Genomic DNA, 21,577 nt, shown 5'->3' with positions numbered 1-21,577 from the left:
TAAACCCAATTGAGCATTTCTGTAGAGACCTGAAAATGGCTGTCCACCAACGTTCACCATCCAACCTGACAGAACTGGAGATGATCTACAAGGAAGAATAGCAGAGGATCCCCAAATCCAGGTGTGAAAAACTTGTTGCATCATTCCCAAGAAGACTCATGGCTGTACGAGCTCAGAAGGTGCTTCTACTCAATACTGAGCAAAGGGTCTGAATACTTATGACCATGTGATATTTCACTTTTTCTGTTTTAATAAATTTGCAAACATTTCTACATTTCTGTTTTTTTTTTTCTGTCAAGATGGGGGCCTGAGTGTACATTAATGAGAAATAAAATGAAAAAATGTAGAAATATTTTCAAAAGTTTCCCCTTTTAATGCTTCATTGGCAAATAATAATTAAAATTTAAGACATAAAGAGCCAGATGTTGACCTTTTTTTTAGCATTGTCACTCCATGACTCATCACATATTTTCTGACTGACAGATTGATTAGAGTTCTCTTCTTCTTCATGTCATACACTAACTTTGTCCCTCTCCATATTTCCTCCCTGCTTCTTTTACGCACTGCGAGGCGGTGATATTTATTATTAGGATTATCATTTGTATTAATCATGAGGATAAATGAGTGCTTTGGCCATGTGAATGCCTCATTTAGAGAAACTTGGCTTCAGTGTCATGGTTATAAATTACCGGCTGTTTCACCTGAGGCTCTCTCTATATACCTCCATATCTCCTCGTCTCACACACACACACACACACACACACACACAAACACACAGACACACACACACACGGGCATCACTCTGTGGCTGTGACATCATTGCATGTCAAAAACAGCAGCACAAACAAACAAATGTTAGCTTTTCTTTAGAGGTCATCTTTTGGTCGAGACATTGAGGTTTGAGTTATTTATTTTATTTATTTATTTATTCAGTTTATTTGCGACATGGTTGCATTCACAGAAGTTATGTTATTATTTCATTAAATTTATTTTTTGTTTTGTCCATGCCGAAAAAGGAGACGAGAGAAGCAGTTTGCTTATTCAAGTCCCGTCCCCTGTTTTGAACACAGAAAATTTACATCAAAGCTTGTTCTGAACACAATTTAATTTCTTTTTTTTTATTTTTTAGTTAAAAATGATAATCATACTAAATATTACCAGCAACTCACAAAACAACAACAAAAACACACAAAATAAGGGAAAAATACACTGAATAATAAAAAAAGAACAAACAAACAAACAACAAAATACACAAAAAACACACACACACTAAGATATAAACATATTTATTATTACCAGCAACACACAAAACAACAACATAGACACAGTAAATGAGAGAAAAATGCCAAGATTACTACACAATACAGAAAAAAGCTGAGAAAAATACAAAACGACATAAACAACCAAATGACACCAAACACACACACACACACACACACACACACACACACACACACACACACACACACACACACACACACACAGATAATAATGTAAATAATACTAAAAACACACAACAACAATAACATGAACACACAATATACAGTAAGAGAAAATATACTAATAAAAAAGAACAGACAAACAACAACAAAAATTGCAAAATGATGATAGAAATGATTTTGATTAGGATGTTTTAATGTTCTAGTCGGACAAAGGAGGTATTTCAGCCAAAAAAGTTAGAGAACCACTGCCCTACACTATATTTCTGCCTCCTAAATTACTCTAAAATGGACGTATATTTGTCAGAACAATCATCATAGGGTGTTTAGGTGAAATTTGCATTAGATTCATTCACCAGATGAATTAAAACAAAGCTATAAAATGTTGGCTTTTACAGGACGCGCTTTGTGTTGTTTGCTCCAGAATGTGAAACACACACACACACACACGCAAACAACAGATGAAACAGCTCAGATTTTTCATCGTCTTCGTTCTCCATGTGAAACCTCTCTGCATATTTTCATGTGATTAAATTATTCAGTGGTACAAACTACAATTATGCTTTATTAAAAATTATGGGGGGGAAAAATGTCACCCGGCTCTGCAGATGTGAAAGAATTTATTGCCTGCTTGTTTTTCTAATTTGCATCATTGATTCTGGAGCCGTTTGAAAGGCGACGATGCTCCAGACCAACAGCACCTCTTCTCTTCCTTTGTGTTGTTGTTTAGATTTGTATTTGTCTTTTTTTTTAAAAAAGATGCTTCACAGAGGTCAGAAAAGTGTTTCCAAAACAAAATGCACTTTTCTTCTTTAACCTATGAAGATTCTTCGGCAATTTACTATCAACCTTTTCATCTGCCGTTTATCTTAAAGATGATATTTCCATACATTAAATATAAATACGGAATTTCCACTTCAAAGTCCGGCCAATTATGTTAACTATTAGTTTTACTTGTAGCAGCAGATCCCTGTGGCCAGGTTATGAATGATTAAACACAGCATGGTTTGTGTACACCAGATTATATTTGGTTCAAAGCAGGGCCGAGCCTCAGCAGTTTGCAACGAGGAAGGGAATCAGAATCAGATGAGATCCTGGATAAAAGAAGAAGAAACACTGCGTGTGTGTGTGTGTGTGTGTGTGTGTGTGTGTGTGTGTGGGGCTCTTCTTCCTCTCATTGCGTGCTGAATCTTGAGCAATGACTACGGCTACTTTAGCAATTAAAACCCGGGGCAAAGACACAGCAGCTTGCTCCGGCCCAGAGACTGGCCCATTCATCATCCCAACTGCCATAAAATAGCACTAGATGGATTCTTTGATTTTAGCTTTGGAAGAACATAAATCAAAATCTAAACCACGGCCTGTCACAAGTATCACCAGAATTATCCATTTGAGAGAGAGAGAGAGAGGGTGGAGGGACACCCTGGTAATCTATAAGTGTCTCGTAATGAGGCCTTTCCTACAGCTCAGCGCCGACATTCATCAACCATCACAGAAAGGAAGTCCCAAAGAAACGCTTTGTCATTTTGGGTTGGGAGATAAAACCTGAAAAAGCCCTACTTCTACTTTGATTATATATTGAAACATAAGCTTTTGTTTGCATTCACTGAATGGTTGAGTGAAAATAACTTGAAGTTATTTGTCGCTAGAAATGTCATCATATGAAGCTAAACCCAAAATAACGTCAGTAGCAACACCAAAGCAACCAGAACAAACGTATATTCCTCAGTGTTGGTGCAGAAACCACAGGAATGTAGTATGAAAATAAAGTGAACATTTGTCACTAAAAAAGTCATAGAAAAGAAGCTAAAGCAACAATATTTTATGTAGAAACATCAAAGCAACATAAAGAAACTTAGTGTTTTTCAGTTTTAGCGTAGAAACCACTTACGTTAAAACAACAAAACACATAAAATGTAAGGGTAGTACAAAGATAATGTTAACATTTTTTGCTAGATTTTTCATGAAAATGACATAACGTCCATAGCAACACTAAAGTAACAAGCAAAAACATAGTATTCCCCAGTTTTGGCAAATAATTTACAAGAAAGTACTTTGAAAAAACTAAATTACAGATTGTACGAATAAACCCAATGGATAGTATTTTTTTTTTGCTAGAAATGCAATGAAAATGTAGCTAAACCCACAATAACGCCTGTAGCAACATCAAAGCAACAAGGAAAAAAAAAAAAAACATTTACAGTATTACTCAGTTTTGGTGCAGAAACCACAATAATGTATGTTAAAACAACAAAACTATATAAAGTGTAAGGATAGTATGAAGAAAAAGTGAACATTTGTTGCTAAAAATGTAATCGAAAAGAAGCTAAAGCAACAATATTGTCAGTAGACAAATAAAAGCAACATAGAGACAATTAGTGTTCCTCCGTTTTGGTGAAGAAACCACAAGAATGTATCTTAAAATAACAAAACTACAGATCGTACACATAAACTGAATGGATAGTATGACGATAAAGTGAACATTTGTTGCTAGAAATGTAAACGAAACGAAGCTAAAGCCACAAATAAAGTCCGTAGCAACAGCAAAGCAAGAAGAATAAACACAGTATTCCTCTGTTTTGGCAGAGGATACAGCAGAATGTACGTCAAAAGAACAAAATTACAGTTCATACTCATTAGCAAATGGATAATACGAAGATAAAGTGAACATTTGTTTGTAGAAATGTCACAAAACAAAGTTAAGACAACAATAACGTCCCTTGCAATCCCCATGGAAACAACAACAAACTTAGTGTTCCTCCATTTTGGTGGAGAAACCACAAGAATGTACGTTAAAACAACAAAACTACAGATCGTACACATAAACTAAATGGATAGTACGAAGATAAAGAGAACATCTGTTGCTCGAATTGTCATCAAAACAAAGCTAAAGCAATAATATATCTGCACAGAAGTCATGAAAACATCCCAGAATGCAATGCATGAGACTTTTCAACTAAAGTTTCGAGCATCATTTTCAACCCTTTCTTTCTATCTTTTCAATCTTGGATTTATTGATCTCTGAGGCCTAGACTTTGTCTTTATCTGATACTAAATGATCGTCTCCAGCAGCTTTAATTAATGAAGTCAGAGATTTAACCCATTATTCAAGACTGAGTCGTACATTTGATCTTTAGATAAAGTTAGTATTTGTTACATTTACATAGTCACAGGGTCTTTTTCCAGGAAACATTCAGAGTAAGGCAAGTTTTCAGTCTGTGGAAGTCATGTTTTATACTGGATGTTAAATAGGGTGACCATATGTTGATGATATTCAACATTTTCTTGAATCTACCTTGTAACAACAAAATATAATAAGTAGATTCATAAGTCGTTATTGTCCATAAGGTTTAAAATTAGAAACAACAGTTTATCCTTGAACATTTCTCATATAAACCTTCTTAAAATCTCTCTATCATTGAAACAATGAGAAACATCTCTTCCTAGAAGTCTCTTTCAATTTCGTCAAAACAAAGCGCCATCTTTAATACTATATATTGGCTCTATAGACTCAACTAAACTCATTAGCTCATAACCCCAAATCCCTTTTTTCTGCTGAATACAAATGTATTTAGGTATGAAGTAGTGCTGTTGATTGATCCTGGTCCAACTCTCTACATTTTAGTCAAACTACTTCAAATTGTCATATTTAGTTGTAAAATGTCAGAGCGACTGCCCTCTATGGGTTGAAACCAAGATATTACAAATGATTTTTGCTATTTGGACCATCTTGCATCACAGACAAGCACTGCTCCAGGAGCCCCGCCCATAATCAAGGCATATTTTTTTTAATTTCCCTGCTAGTGGCAGGTCAGGAGAAAGTAGGGGTTTAGTTACTCGTTAAAGGTTAATTATGCTATTTTTTACTCATCCTCATTTGTTCTAAGAACCCAAAAAACATAGTATTTGAGGTTTAGTTTCCCAAACTCGCCTATTTTCCAGAGTTTTAGTCTCTGAAAACTCCCTTTAATGACGCTTCTAAAAACAGGCTGTTTTTGGGGCCTTCATGCATATGCACGAGTGGGCGTGTCTGTAGACGCTGACTTCATGCCTCGCTCTTGAAGAAGGTGATCACTATAGCGATTGTCTTCTGCTATCCACACACTCTTATTATTGTTTTCAGCCAAAAAATTACAGTAAAACACAAGGATATTTAAGCAGCTATTGTGATTGTGAGTCAGAGAAACGCTGCTTCAGGGTTTGTTTATCGCAACAGTGGCGGAGTCAGTCTTCTGTTTTAGCTGTTTCAAACACTGAGCGAAGCTGCTACGTCGTTTTCTTGTCATTTCTAACCACAGGAATAGTCCATTTAAGGGCATAATCATTTGTTTTGTCTGCGATTTGAGGCGATATAACTGCTACTAAAAGTGGAACTGATGGTGAGCGCTCATATATTATCTGTGGATAAAGGGAGTAGTGGTTAAGGGAGCAGGCTTGTAATCATAGGCTCACTGGTTTTAATCTTACTGTGGATGTTGATCAGTCCCTTATATTAACCAAAACTGCTCTCTGGATGCTACACCATGGCTGCTCACTGCTCCTCAGAGAGGGGTTAAATGTAGAGAACACATTTAATTTATGTAGCTTTACATATATGATATTAAAGTATAATGTATATTGTATATTAAACCGCAGTGTTTGTTTTAGCTGTGAGGTAGTTTGAGAGGGAGGAACTCACATTCTTATAAGGTAGGAGGAGCCAGGATTGTCAGGAGGAGGAGTTTCCTCCTTATGATGTCATAAGGAGTCAAAAATCCAACTGGCTCTTTTGAAGCTGACTTTTTTATAACGTCCTAACGTCTGGTTACAAAGATGTTTGACTTTCGATTATTTTTTTGCGGTTCCTAAATGCCCGCACTAGTTTGTTTCCTTGGTTTGTATTACTTCGCCCAACTGTTTATGCATGGTTTGTATAAAGGTGTGTTCTGTTCACATCGAACGCAACTGTATCAACTACAGTCATTTCAATATGGCGGAGCTTTTTGGTGGTGTGTGTGTGCGTGTGTGTGTGTGTGTGTGTGTGTGTGTGTGTGTGTGTGTGTGTGTGTGTGTGTGTGTGTGTGTGTGTGTGTGTGTGTGTGTGTGTGTGTGTGTGTGTGTGTGTGTGTGTGTGTGCGTGTGTGTGTGTGTGTGTGTGTGTGGAGCCGCTGACATCGCCGCTTTTACAGTTTAAATGATCAACTCAGGGAGTTACTAAAGGATGAGTTCACCCAGAATTTAGGCTTATTCAAGAAGTTAACAGATTAAATTATTTTGCCCTGGTAAATTGAGGAAGTGTAGTACAGCCTGAGCCCTCCGCTGTAGCGGGAGGGAGCGGCTGCAGCCTCAGCTCTACAGACAGTGATGGAAGGAGGAGTTGTCGCTTGAAGTCGCTTTAAAAAGTTTACATTTTTCAACTTTGAGTGACTAGGTCGCACAGGACCTAGTTGCCATAATACTAATAATAATAATAATAATAATAATCTTCCTCAATAAGAACTGTTGATTGAGTTGTCACATGACTGCTCCAGGGTTTGAGTTTTGCTTTATTTTGTTTCACATCTACCTGGGCTGTAGCTCATTGTTTTTTAGACTGCTGTTAACTTGTTTGTAGGGTTATTTTGCAAGTTTCAGTTTTACAGTTACAGTTGGAGACCTTTGTAATTGAATATCTTACAGTAGTTCTAGTACAGCAACCAAATGAAACTGTATCTAACTAAGTGAATTAATAAAAATGGCCTGTGTAAAGGCTTTTTCAAATGAAATATGTGACCTGTTGACCTGCACAACTCAACTCAACAGAATCATGAGTTGTGGAAATCGAAACGATGCCCAACCCTAATGGTCAGTCACGCTACTGTTAAACCCACGTTATATGTTTTAATTGTAATATATTGTAAAGGTCAATGAGATGTTTTACTTTCAACAAAAACATGCTCTTTTTAACAGTTTGGGCCCATCCTTTAATATCTGGTATTGATACAGTTTATCAAAGTGGAAAAGGTTCCCTCCACTTCCATCAGTCCACTGAGCTGCCAATAGTGAGCGCGCGTCTGCCTGAGCCTGGATTAATCTTCCAGGGACTGGTTTGATTTGTGTTCCTCATTTGTATGTCTTTCTGTGAGAAACTAGAGGACAGCTGTCAATGCGTAGACATTCGTCTCTGTCATCTCCACCCCCTCCTCCATCCGTCTCTCTTTCCTCCGGCTTCATACGCCCTGAACGCTCCCACGTTTCCATCTGAAATACGGATAATTCCGCTGTCCCAACCACTTACAAGTGGATTCAATCAAAAATAAAGCAACACATAAAATGACCTGTTTTAATTTCCCCGACGCGACGGGGACATTCAATTACATCCGTGGAGAGGAACGTTTGTCACGGCTGCAACAATTAAAGTCTTATTTATTGTTTAAAGCATATTACTTTCCTTTATTATGAATCCTATAACAAAGTCAGCAGCCGTCAACGTGTAGAGAACAGATCCCTACGATTGTTTCTGTTTTATTGTGTTACAAAAGCTCATCAATGCATGAAGTAGGACATCATTTATTATGAACAACTTTCTCATGTTCTACATTTTCTCTTTTTTACTTATCTTTATGAATGTTTTTTTTTTTCTTCAAAATAGATTAATTTAGTATATACATCCTCATTATTATAACTGCATCATAATGCTACATCAGATACCAATGAACATCAATGAAATGTTCATATTTATACTGGTCATTATTACCAAAATGTGAGCATTTTGGAAAGCAAACATAATTAAATAAATTTGATTCAATCACAAAAAATGTATGTATGGAATTTTATTTTCTAAAATATACTATTGGTTTTCTGGAAATGTATTTTCTGAGCAATCCTAGTTTCATGCTTCCATCACAATACACTGTACCTCACAAAATATTAATTAGACAAAAACACCCCAAATAAAGAGAAAATGTGGAACATGAGAGATGTGTTCATAATTAATATGTTTTTAAAAATAAATATTTTTTTCTGATGCAATGTAAATTATTTTCAATATTCACAAGTAGTGAAATAACCCAAAGTTAGGTCCAACAAAAAAATGAAAATTTGTTCTATATCCCATTAAACAGTAACCTTCATAAAAAAAAAAAAAGTTCCTTTAACTTTGATTTAAAAATGTTCACATGTGATGCTGACTTCAGCTCTGCTGCAGTTTGTTCCACTTCTTTGCAGCATAACAACTAAACACAGCATCACCATGGTTACTGTGAGCTCTGGGCTCCACTATCTGACCTGTGTCCATAGATCTCAGAGACCTGCTGGGTTCATACCTGACTAACATCTCACTGATGTATTCTGGACCAAACCCATTCACACATTTATAACCAGCAGCAGAACTTTACAGTCTCCTCTGAGGCTGACTGGGAGCCAGTGAAAATACTTTAAAACTGGACTAATGTGTTCTGACCTCTTTGTTCTGGTTCAGACCTGAGCTGCAGCGTTCTGAACCAGCTGTAGATGTTTGATGAAGACCATTACAATAGTCCAGTCTGCTGGAGATAAAAGCATGGACCAGTTTCTCCTGATCTTTCTGAGTCATTAAACCTTTCACTTTGGAGATGTTCTTTAGGTGGTAGAAGATGTTTTTGTGATAGATTTGATCTGATGCTGAATGTCAGATCTGAGTCAATCAGAACACCAAGGTTTTTGACTTGGTCTTTATCTTCTAAAGATCTAGACTCAGATACTTGCTGACAGCAGTCCTCTTTTCATTGTTACCAAAGACAATCACCTCCATCTTGTCATGGTTTAGTTGAAGGAAGTTTTCACTCATCCATCAGTTTACTTTTTCTAAACAGTCACACAACACCTCAATGGGACCATAGTCATCTGGGTTCAGTGATAGATATAGTTGTGTGTCATCTGCATAGCTCTGATAATCAACCTTACAGTTGTGTAAAATGTGTCCTAAAGGAAGCATATAAAGGCTAAACAGAAGAGGTCCAAGAACAGATCCCTGAGGAACCCCACAGGACATTGGTAATCTGTCAGATTATGACAAGAAAAACTCAAAAAAAATTACTCAGCAAACCCACAGTACTAACAAACAAGCAACACGATGACAGAAATACACAAAAATTACTCCAAAAATGTAAATGACAACACAAATACACAATATGACAATTTTCCAGGAAAAATACACAAAAAAACAACAGAAATGCACAAAATACCTCACAACGAACAAGAAAACAACAAACATACACAGAATGACAGAAAACACACAAAATTTCTAAAAAAAACTCTTTGTTATTTCATGCATTAATGCTCAGATTGGTTATTATTCTAAATTCTGACATGAATGTTGATCATGTGACCTTCTGATCAAACAAAGTGATTTTTGTCGCCCCGCTGTGATAACCGTTGCCTACCTCTGGTTTAGGCTGTATTTGCTGGTATGTAGTGAGAAGTATTTTTTAACGACTTCTGGTAGAGCATTTATTGTAGCTTTGAACATTATTTTATCATAAACAATATCTTTAAATTTCATAAGTTTTGAATAAATAAATGTTGTTTCTACAATATTAAATAATATTTGTATTTATAGAAAATAAACTGGATAAGACTGTTTATTAGAACCAAAACCTTTCTTTTTAAAATGTAGAAACTGTTCTATTGGACCAAAATGTTCAGAGAATAAAAGCCTCCATCCAGCACCGTTGGCCCAATGAAATGCAGTGTTCATTAGGCCATTGATCAACTAGTCTCATCCTGTCACAAGATTACAGCTGGCCAGCTCACCCACCTACACACACGTACACACACACAGACACGTACACACACACACACGCGCACACACACACACACACACACACACACCTTTGTGGTGAGACACAGGGCTGGTAAGTGGGGTCAGAGGTGGCTTGTAGTAATCCATCTAACCAGCATGACAGCGGCAGCTAATAAATCACTTATTCATCGTTTAATCCATCGTCTGTCACCTGCGAACTCTCAGAAAACAAAAGCTCACACAGCCCCAGTTCCCTTTGTTTTTATTCCAAACGTTTGTGTTCGTTTGGAGCTAAACTCAAAAACTGTGTGACTTTAAATAACTAGAAAATTAAGTCGACCGTGCATCTGTTACACGCTGTCACCGCCTCTGTAAGACGATATTATGCTCATTGACTCTATATCAGTACTCTTTGCACCTCTGTCATTACTTACTCCATAATATATGTGGTTAAGTGACTAAGATGAAAAACACTTTTGATAAGGACACAAATCTGTGCCTCGTGCTGTTTTATCAATTACTTTCATTCAGGGTTAATCTTCATTCAACGTTTGGTTACTTTGGTCGTGCATTTGCACCCCTGACTATTGACTGTATCAGTCGATCCAAAAACAATATGAGACATTAGCAGAAACCATCAATGTTTCTATGCAGGAGAATATCAATAAAAATGAAAATATCATAAAATTGTTGATTAACTTAAATGTAATTTCAATAATTATATTATTACTTTAGAATTAAATACTTCCAAAGTTAATACTTGAGGATACACCATATGGTACACCCCCACTTAAAGTTTTTTGAGGGGTTTGCGTCCCCCTTCTGTCAGGTTCTGTTTGGTTTTGGTGTTTAGTCCTTGTGGTTCTGCTTTTTGTTTTTTCTGGTTGGTATTTCCACTTCTCAGTAACGTCAGTGTGTTTGGGTTGTGAGTGATTATCTCCCTCCTGTTTGTCACTCAGGGTTTCTCTGCTCCCACCTTTCCCTGTGCCCATACGCGGAGTTAGCAGGGAGTGGGGGAGGGGGGCATTGCCCCCCCAGTGATCAAAAGTTTTCATTTAAGTTTTCCCAAATTGAATAAAAAAAATAACATAATGTACATAACATACACATATGTTAAGTGCCAAAAACACAGTGACTAGGAAATGAGAAAAATTATGATAAAAAAATTCAAAGGTTTACAAAATAAAACCAAGTAAAAAAGTTTTAAAGGACCTGCAGCCGATGACATTTGACCCTCCTGCTTCCCGTAGTAGCTCAGAGCTTTGTTTGTTTACAACCACTTTTTTAAAGTTCTCACCACAGGTTTGGAGAGTTTAAGTCTTTGTTTGTACGCAGGAATCATGTGACCCAGAAGCCGAGAGCTGAGTGGGCCACAGCGCGGTACGCTTCACTCACCGTAGTGTAACAGTATTCTCCTCACTGGTTGGCCATTTAATGAACTGTCTATATTTGGGTAGTTCCTGGCTCAGGTTTGCCTTGTTAAAATCCCTGAGGATGATAACTACGGAGTCCGGGTGAGCCTGCTATACATACATGACCTGAGCCTCGCGGTGGGATGTAAACAGCAGCCAGAATGAATGAAGCAAACTCACATGGGGAATAGAACGGTTTGCAGTGAACGAAAAGAGTTGGAGAGCAGTGCTAGTGGATCACTGTCACATAGTACACCAACTGTTGTTGATGTAGAAGCAGACACCTCTGCCTCCGGAAAGTTCCCATTGTCTGTCTGTGCGCAGCACGCTGAAGCCCTCTAGGTCCACCAGCGTCGTCCGGGATCCGCTCGTTGAGTCATGTCTCAGTGAAGCAGAGGGCACAAGATGAGGGAAAGTTTCTGTTCCTTCTCATCAGCAGCGCTAGCTCGTCCATCTTTTTGCTGAGTAAGCGGACGTTGGAGAGGAAAATGTCGGGTTGCACGGTGCGGGATCCCCTTCTTCTTAAGTGCACAAGCACTCCCCCACGTTTTCCTCTCCTGCGGCTTCTCACTTTTCTGACTAAAAACAGTTATTCCTCATTATGGTATGTTCCTTATCGGTGAAGCGAAACTCGAGACGTTCTACATTTTATTTTTATTTTCATTTTTTTTCTGCCCCCCTTGGCAAGAATCTTAAACTCCGCCTATGCCTGTGCCTACTTTTGACTTTTGCATGAATTCTGCCTGGTTTTGTCTATCAGTCATTTAACTTTCATCTCTCTGAATTTACATAAGAACCCACTGTGGCAAAAAAAAGGTTTATTAATTAATAACAAAAATGGCATCAACTCAATTGATATCAATTAATATTTTTCATTTTTACATATATTCATTAACACAGAATATGACCTCTTAACAATCTGAGTCATGTTTGCTTTTGGTAAACAAGACTTTACAAGAGTTATAAAAATACATAAATATGAGTTTAGTAATGAACTTACAACTACCATGATATTTTATAAACGGTTATTAGGATCAAGTTTAATTTGATCTGATCTTATCAAACCCTATGCAGGCTTTAAAGGAGACAAATCATGCTTTTAAAACCTTCCTTTTTACATATAAATCATACAGTTGTGGTCTATATAAAGCAAAACTGCAATGCTTGGGTCTGAATTCCTCTATACTATAGCTCCACCCCTTTTCTGCACCTTTTCTGATGTGCTTCTGAGAGCAACTCGTTTTGGTGCTGTCTCTTTAAATGCAAATGAGACACTCCATACCCCGCCCCCTCTCCAGGTGACACTCGGTTCAACTCCACCCTGTTCGGCCATTTTTGTAGTTTGATAGAAGAGATACGGCTATGTAGCGGAGCATAAACTTTTTATTCACACGTTATTTACAAAATGTCAACAACGTTAGACTTGTCCATACAGCCTTACATGTTCCAGCCAGAGTCTGACCCAGCGGAGCGAGATGAAAATGAAGATGATGAACCTGCAGAACCCTAACAAGTGAGCTAACACAAGCACCGAGCTAACGCTAGCGCCAAGCTAACGTCAAGAAATGCATTTTAATACAGTCTTTTCGGAGACAAAAACGTCAAAATGAAATGACTAATGAAAACTTTAGACTTAAATTAAATCACGTAGGCCATATCATCAAGGATCTAAAACGAGCACACAGCGCTAACATATGAAGACGGTGCAACTGCTAATGCTAACAAAACAATGACAGGGACGTCTTATCATCACACTTTTTAGCGTTATTTACATCTTACCGAAGTGCTCTGTTCATCGTCTCCAAAGATAGAAGGAATTGAACCCTCAATCAGACAAAGTCTTTCTGTAAATCCTTCTTTATACTGGTGGAGGTTGATGAAGCAGTCATCATTGAAGTGCTTCACACACACTAAAATGACCTTATCCACAGATGTGGTACATTTCTATAAAAAATAAAACTCAACCAGACACTTTGAAAAGGTTCTGATGCTGGGAGACGGTGTAATGAAGCGTGTGGGTTACTACATCCAACAACCCAACATTTTGACTTATCCTCTCGTAACTTCTGCATCCTGGAGCTTGGACTACAAAATAAAAGCGAGAAATGAAAATGGCGGATTGCTCGAAGTGTTGGACCTGGAGTTGATGAACTAATTTGGCAGTTCTGCTGCAAATACTGTGATGTTATTGTTCAAAAAACGTAATAGAGAATAGAAAAATCGAAACAGATTGAAAAATATGAGCAAAACAGAATATAAAGATATCTACGGAGCATCTGAAGAGACTAATTTGAACTTTTCTGTACTTCTAAACACTCTAAATATACAACAAAATGCATTTAAGGGCTAAAAAAGTGGATTTAGCATGATATGTCCCCTTTAAAGGAGTTTGGGTTGTTAAAGAGGAAGTTCTCCAGCGTTCCAAAAGCTGAGAAATATCCCGTGGGAGAGATGTCGACCTTGTACAGACATTCTACCTCAAAAGCTTCTGTCCCGTCCCACACAGATTGAAAACCAGAACACTTCTCAAGTGTTCCAGTCCATTTCAGCAATAATGCAAAGAAACATGGACCCTGGAACATTATCGCTAAAATCTGTAGTAACACCATCACTATCGGCAGGTGATTTTTACCTGATATATTATAACCAATAAAAAGTCATTATCATCAAAATTAATAAATATGTGACAACACATGACAAATTATAATTGTCTTCTTTTATTATGTCATGCCTAATAAAATAAAAAAATTAAAAAAAAAAAAATCTACAATGGGTGAACTCAATAAATGTTAACTGGAAAATGTAAAAATAAAAAATAAATAATGAAACATTTAGCATTTATGCTTCTCTGGTGAAGACATTGTCTCCTTAACACACAAACAACTGCAGGCATTATTTGATTGGGTAAAAATAATCACCTGACTAAAATATTTTTTATTACCATATGAATTTCTTCACCACAAGTCCAACATGGACATGGAAGTAGACTCAACAAGGTGCAAAAAAAGCTGCCTGCAGCTTACAAAGGGCCTCTTTTAATGTAGGTGTAGAACAATAAATGACTGTATCATCAGCATAAAAATAAAAGTTAGCATTCACAACATTTTGATCGAGGCTATTGATATGAATTACTGGCCTGAATAAAGATAGCATGAACATTTCAGGACCACTTTTACTTCCTTTATTCCTTAGATACAGTCAGTACATAGAGGATAGTATTAATGGGACACTGTCACTATTGGTGGGTAAAAGTCACCCTAAGGTGCGTCAGTAGGATAAAAGGGCTTTGGAGTAGGAGAACATGCACTCCTTCTAAAACATCAGAGAAGATGCTGAAGCTTCCCCGAAACCCAAAACACTCTGACAGACACAACTCGTGAAAATAATGTAAATACATTTGCTCAGGTTACAATCAGCCACCGATTAGTGTTCTAGACTTAAAGCTGCTGAAGACATTTTTTATAGCACAGATACAGACATCGTGTAGGCATTAAATATAAATAAACCAATGTTATTTCTATAGAAAATGGAAAGTTTTTATTCAGAAATTGATTTGAAAATTGCAGCTCAAAAGATTGTTTTTGACAACCAATCGGTTTGTTGACAAATGGTCATGTGACTTCAACTTTGTAAAAGTTTTGATTAATGTGTGAATGGAATTCCCATAGAATGTTCAAGGTTACATTTCTGATATTTAATAAGTGTTTACTTCATTCTTCATTCAGTTTTTTCTTGTGTTTCTTTGAGGGAAAACAAAGGCAGTGATTCGCTTGATAACATTTTTGTTCTGGTTTGTTAATGCTCTTCCCCAGTGACGTGCCGTGAGCACTAGGGTTGGGTAGGCAGGGCGTTGCAAATCGAGACCATCAGTGTTGACACCAATGACAGTTCCATATGTTTCTGCTAGCAAGTGTTAATCAAACAAAATCAACATTGTAAACACCATTAAAGAAACATAAACATTTATTTAATATAGCCTCCATACTCTCCCAACAAGATATATCTCATGACATGGCAGCGCATCCGTTGTTTGTGTTGGAAACACAGAAACACGAAGAACACAACAAGAACAACTCGGAACAGCCTCAGTGAGGAGGATCCACAAAGTCAATCCTTCCTTTTGTTCCATTCTCTGTGGAAAGTACAAAACGTTTTCTGACCTTACCTTTGCTGAAGCTCTGGTAACTCAGGTGTTGGTCTCCCATTTTTTAAAAGCTGTCGTTTTTCCTCAAAAGAAAGTTTCTCTATCATCTCTAGCGCTGTCATCATGACTGTAGTGTTATCCTGCTTTTAGCTAGAGAACGTAGCAGCAGCGGTCACGCTGGATCAATTTACTAATGCACTGTGAACATACATATAGCATTTAGCATAGTGCGGTTACGGCTTTTTACGTAAATGGTTTTCATCTTGGGGAACTGACTGCACATTCGCAAACACATAAAAATGTGGCGCCAGAGGCAGAGCAACAATGTGCTTTTGGGAGAGGGTGTGGCCTCCTCCTGGCTCCTCCTCCTGCCTTACAGCGGAGTGAGACTGTGCAGCGTCTCTGCCATACCAGGAAATAGCGCTGTTTAGTAATTTGGGCTATGAAAAGCACAAAATGCTGACACTTTCAAACTTATAAGTACTGTAGGCTATCGGAAATGGAAAAATAAATAATTTATAATTATATTGCGTCTGCAGTGATGCGGAGTCTGCACCGGTCCGTCATTGTAAAAAGGGAGCTGAACCGAAAAGCGAAGCTCTCGATTTACAGGTCGGTCTACGTTCCAACCCTCACCTATGGTCATGAGCTTTGGGTCATGACCGAAAGAACAAGATCGCGGGTACAAGCAGCCAAAATGAGTTTCCTCCGTAGGGTGGCTGGGCTCTCCCTTAGAGATAGGGTGAGAAGTTCAGTCATTCGGGAGGGGCTCAAAGTAGAGTCGCTGCTCCTCCGCATCGAGAAGAGCCAGATGAGGTGGCTCGGGCACCTAATTAGGATGCCTCCTGAACGCCTCCCTAGTGAGGCGTCCAGGGCACGTCCCTCCGGAAGGAGGCCCAGGGGAAAATCCAGGACACGCTGGAGAGACTATGTCTCTCGGCTGGCCTGGGAACGTCTCGGGGTCCCCCCGGAAGAGTTGGAGGAAGTGGCCGGGGAGAGGGAAGTCTGGGCCTCCCTACTGACAATGCTGCCCCCGCGACCCGGAAACGGATAAGCGGAAGAAGATGGATGGATAATTATATTATAATTAAAACAAATACTGTAATCAAAATATCAATTCACCCTTGGGTAGGCACTGCCTACCTTGCCTAGGCTGACTGCACGTCACTGCTTTTCCCGATGTCACTATGTGAGCCATGAAATTTTGTCCATATTCTAGTTTTTTATGTGAAAAGTCACAATATCAACATCCATCGTTGTTTAAGCACAACTTCACAAAATCTGTGAAAGCAGTAGAAATGCCACTTTGGCAGAGTTTTTGGGGGCACACTGGCATTAGGAGTGGATGAGGACAAGTTTTGGATGAAATACAAGTTAGTACAAGTTAGTTAGAACAACTATACACGTTTAAAGAAATAAAATGATAGGAGTCAATGCCAGCAACTATAAACATGATCCAATGTTTTAATTGCAAACTGTGTTAATCCACCAAAACTTGGCAAATCGTGTTGTGTGTCAATAGACTGAATAACTTTTACTGCTTTTGAGAACTAAGTCCCATAAGAAAACAGACAGAAGAGGGTAACACAGTGATTAGATTTCTGGCAGCCATTTTGATCTAATTAAGAAATAAGTGACATTAACTTTTTATACTTTGGTAGTGTGAAATATTCCAATTCCTTGTTTATTTAAGATATTAATTATCCTTAAATTGAAAAGCCGCACATTAAAAAGCTCAGACCTGGATGGAGGTCATGTCAACTTCGGCCAAATCTAGCCAACAAAACAAGTTTTAGTAAGCAATGAGATAAGTCAGACATGCCAACCCCACCAGGGACACAGAGTTTATCACTAAGGACAGTTTGAGAAGAAATTCTAAAAAAAAAATTTATAAGTAAAAAGTCTGTTTTCTCTCCTAATCCTGATACTCACCACATAAAACTAATAAATCAAATAAATAGCACGTTAGAATCCTCAAAATGATTAAACCATATATAACATTATCATATGAATAAACGGATCATTCAATAATATTGTATGTAGTATGTATGCTTTAAATAAAAGCAGAAATTATCATCTGTCAATTCAAATGTGTGATAAGTTAAAGCTTTCTAATTAAAACAGACTAACTTTCCACTGAAGTATACATCCAAGTTTCCCAAGATGCATTCAGAACCTACAGCATTAAAAACCTTGTTCACACTGAGGATAAATATCTCTGTTGATTCTCCACTTTTACTTTGAAAGTTCTAAAAACATTTGAAGTGAAAGTGACCAAGTAGAATATCAACATGTGCTCATTTCATCCATAAAACTCATAAGACACATTTAATTCACACATTTCAGATATTTTCAGAAACCCTTAATTGTGCTACTGACAAAACTTCCTGTTAACTTCAAAATAAGATCCCTATTTACAAAAGAGTGAAACTATTAGAAGACAAGAAGAAATGATTTTATTTTGAAAAGGGAATGTTTGATTTTTAGTTTGAAGCTGGTCCCAGGAACATTTTACATTCAGCTCCCAATGCATCATGGGACGTTTTAGGATGACTCGTGTGCCCACCGTGCAAAAATGTCCTCATATAGTATACATCCTGGTATTACTCACATACTCAATCTTTTTATAATATCTAATGTGAATGCACTACATACTCATTTTGACCTCAGACTTAGTATGAGTATTACGTTAGTATGAGTAGTACGTAAGTATGAGTAGTACATTAGTATGAGTAGTACGTTAGTATGAGTAGTACGTAAGTATGAGTAGTACGTTAGTACAAGTAGTACGTTAGTATGAGTAGTATATTAGTACGAGTAGTACGTTAGTATGAGTAGAACGTCAGTATGAGTAGTACATTAGTACAGTGGTACGTTAGTATGAGTAGTACGTTAGTACGAGTAGTACGTCAGTATGAGTAGTACATTAGTACGAGTAGTACGTTAGTATGAGTAGAACGTTAGTATGAGTAGTACGTTAGTACGAGTAGTATGTTAGTATGAGTAGTACGTTAGTATGAGTAGAACGTTAGTACAAGTAGTATGTTTGTATGAGTAGTACGTTAGTACAAGTAGTACGTTAGTATGAGTAGTACGTTATGATGAGTCGTACGAGTAGTACGTTAGTATGAGTAGAACGTTAGTATGAGTAGTACGTTAGTATGACTAGTATGTTAGTACGAGTAGTACGTTAGTATGAGCAGTACATTAGGATGAGTCGTACGTTAGAATGAGTAAGGCAAGGCAAGGCAAGGCAAATTTATTTGTATAGCGCATTTCATACTCAAGGCAACTCAATGTGCTTTACATGATAAAACATTCAATTGTTTAAAATCAATAAGAACATTTAAAATCATCAGAAAAATCAATTAAAATCATCAGAAAAATCAATTAAAATCATCAGTAAAATCAATTAAAATTGTCAGTAAAATCATCATTACATCAACAACATGACAAAAAATCTCTCTCTCAATCATATGCAGTAGAGAAAAAAAGTGCCTTTAACTTTGATTTAAAAATGTTCACATTGGATGCTGACTTCAGCTCTGCTGGCAGTTTGTTCCACTTCTTTGCAGCATAACAACTAAAAGCAGCATCACCATGTTTACTGTGAGATCTGGGCTCCACTATCTGACCTGTGTCCATAGATCTGAGAGACCTGCTGGGTTCATACCTGACTAACATGTCACTGATATATTCTGGACCAAACCCATTCACACATTTATACACCAGCAGCAGAACTTTAAAGTCTATTCTGAGGCTGACTGGGAGCCAGTGTAAAGACTTTAAAACTGGAGTAATGTGCTCTGACCTCTTTGTTCTGGTTAAGACCTGAGCTGCAGCGTTCTGAACCAGCTGTAGCTGTTTGATGCTCTTTTGGGGGATTCCTGTCAGAAGACCATTACAATAGTCCAGTCTGCTGGAGATAAAAGCATGGACCAGTTTCTCCTGATCTTTCTGAGCCATTAAACCTTTCACTCTGGAGATGTTCTTTAGGTGGTAGAAGATGTTTTTGTGATAGATTTGATCTGACTGCTGAATGTAAGATCTGAGTCAATCAGAACACCAAGGTTTTTGACTTGGTCTTTATCTTCTAAAGATCTAGACTCAGATACTTGCTGACAGCAGTCCTCTTTTCCTTGTTACCAAAGACAATCACCTCCATCTTGTCATGATTTAGTTGAAGGAAGTTTTCACTCATCCAGCAGTTTACTTTTTCTAAACAGTCACACAACACCTCAATGGGACCATGGTCATCTGGGTTCAGTGATACATATAGTTGTGTGTCATCTGCATAGCTCTGATAATCAACCTTACAGTTCTGTAAATATTGTCCTAAAGGAAGCATATAAAGGCTAAACAGAAGAGGTCCAAGAACAGATCCCTGAGGAACCCCACAGGACATTGGTAATCTGTCAGATTCAAAGTTTCCAATGCTTACAAAATAGCTTCGCTCCTCCAAGTATGACTTAAACCATTGCATTACTTTTCCATTTAGTCCAACCCATGTTTGCAATCTGTGCAACAAAATTGTATGATCTACAGTGTCAAATGCAGCACTTAGATCCAACAGAATGAGAACAGATACTTTTCCTGAATCAGTGTTCAACCTTATGTCATTGATCACTTTGATCAGATCAGTTTCTGTGCTGTGATGAGAACCAAAACCTGACTGAAATTTATCAAATATTTTGTTGAATGTTAAGAATTGACTCAGTTGGTTGAAGACCACCTTCTCAATGATCTTGGCCATGAAGGGAAGGTTCTGATTGGTCTATAGTTAGCCAGTATAGAGGCATCCAGTGTTCTCTTTTTTAACAGAGGTTTCACAGCAGCTACTTTCAGGGATTTTGGTACGGTGCCTGATTGGAATGAGCAGTTAATTATCTGACACAAATCAGTGATAATTGACTTTACAACAGTTTTAAAGAAGTTTGAGGGTATTGTGTCAAGGCAACACGTTGATGGATTCAGCTGCTGAACAGTTTCCTCTATTGTTTTTGGGTTCACTGTAATAAACTCTAACATTGTAGTTGACTCATCCCTCAGTGGTTGAAGCTGTTCAAGCTTTTTTACAAAATAAAAGCAATATTTATAAATGTTGACAAAGTATAATTGTGCTTTGTTTCCAATTAACGTTGTTTTGGGCAGAAAGATGGATGCTCAGAACCTCCTTAGAACACTCTGCATTTCTTTGTTGTTTCACGTCTAATGTGGCACTAAAAAAAGAAATGTCCCGGTCATCTCTTCTGTCCACACGTACCGCATCATGTTTTCTCGGAGAGCAGCGGTCATGTGACCAGGTACGTCACGTTCTGTGACGTATAATTGTGTAAAAAGTGTTTCTATTGGGCTTTTGCGACACATTTCAATATCAAAACGCTTGAAATACATCCTCATGAAAGCGTAAAAACTATTGAGCAATATTTAAGTGTTTTTTTTCCAAAATGTAGGTGTTTCCATTACCAGTTTTTATTGTGCTATTTTGATTTTCCGGATTTCCAAGGGTAATGAAAACACAGCTAATACGTATCTCTCTGATCAATCTCAGGTTTGATCAACTAGCAGAGTAACTTCACTCAACGCTAACAACTTCAAATGAGATTAATACTTTTGTTTTGGCATCATATACTGATGAGGTTTTGAAGTGATAATATTTCTTAGATAATACGTAGTAGAATTCCCAAAAAACTAAGCGTATAGATCTTTAGCCTTGGCTTGTAGCAGATGAAAATATTCAGGTTTAGTTTTGGACAAATAACACCTATTATTTGAATCGATAGCTGGGCCTTGAAATGACTGTAGTATCTGGCACTATATAAATAAAAAGTAACTTGCTCTT

Source organism: Gouania willdenowi, chromosome 3 (assembly GCF_900634775.1).
Source record: "Gouania willdenowi chromosome 3, fGouWil2.1, whole genome shotgun sequence".
Lineage (NCBI taxonomy): Eukaryota > Metazoa > Chordata > Actinopteri > Blenniiformes > Gobiesocidae > Gouania > Gouania willdenowi.
The sequence above is the reverse complement of the archived record's forward strand: the minus strand, read 5'-3'. Positions refer to the sequence as shown.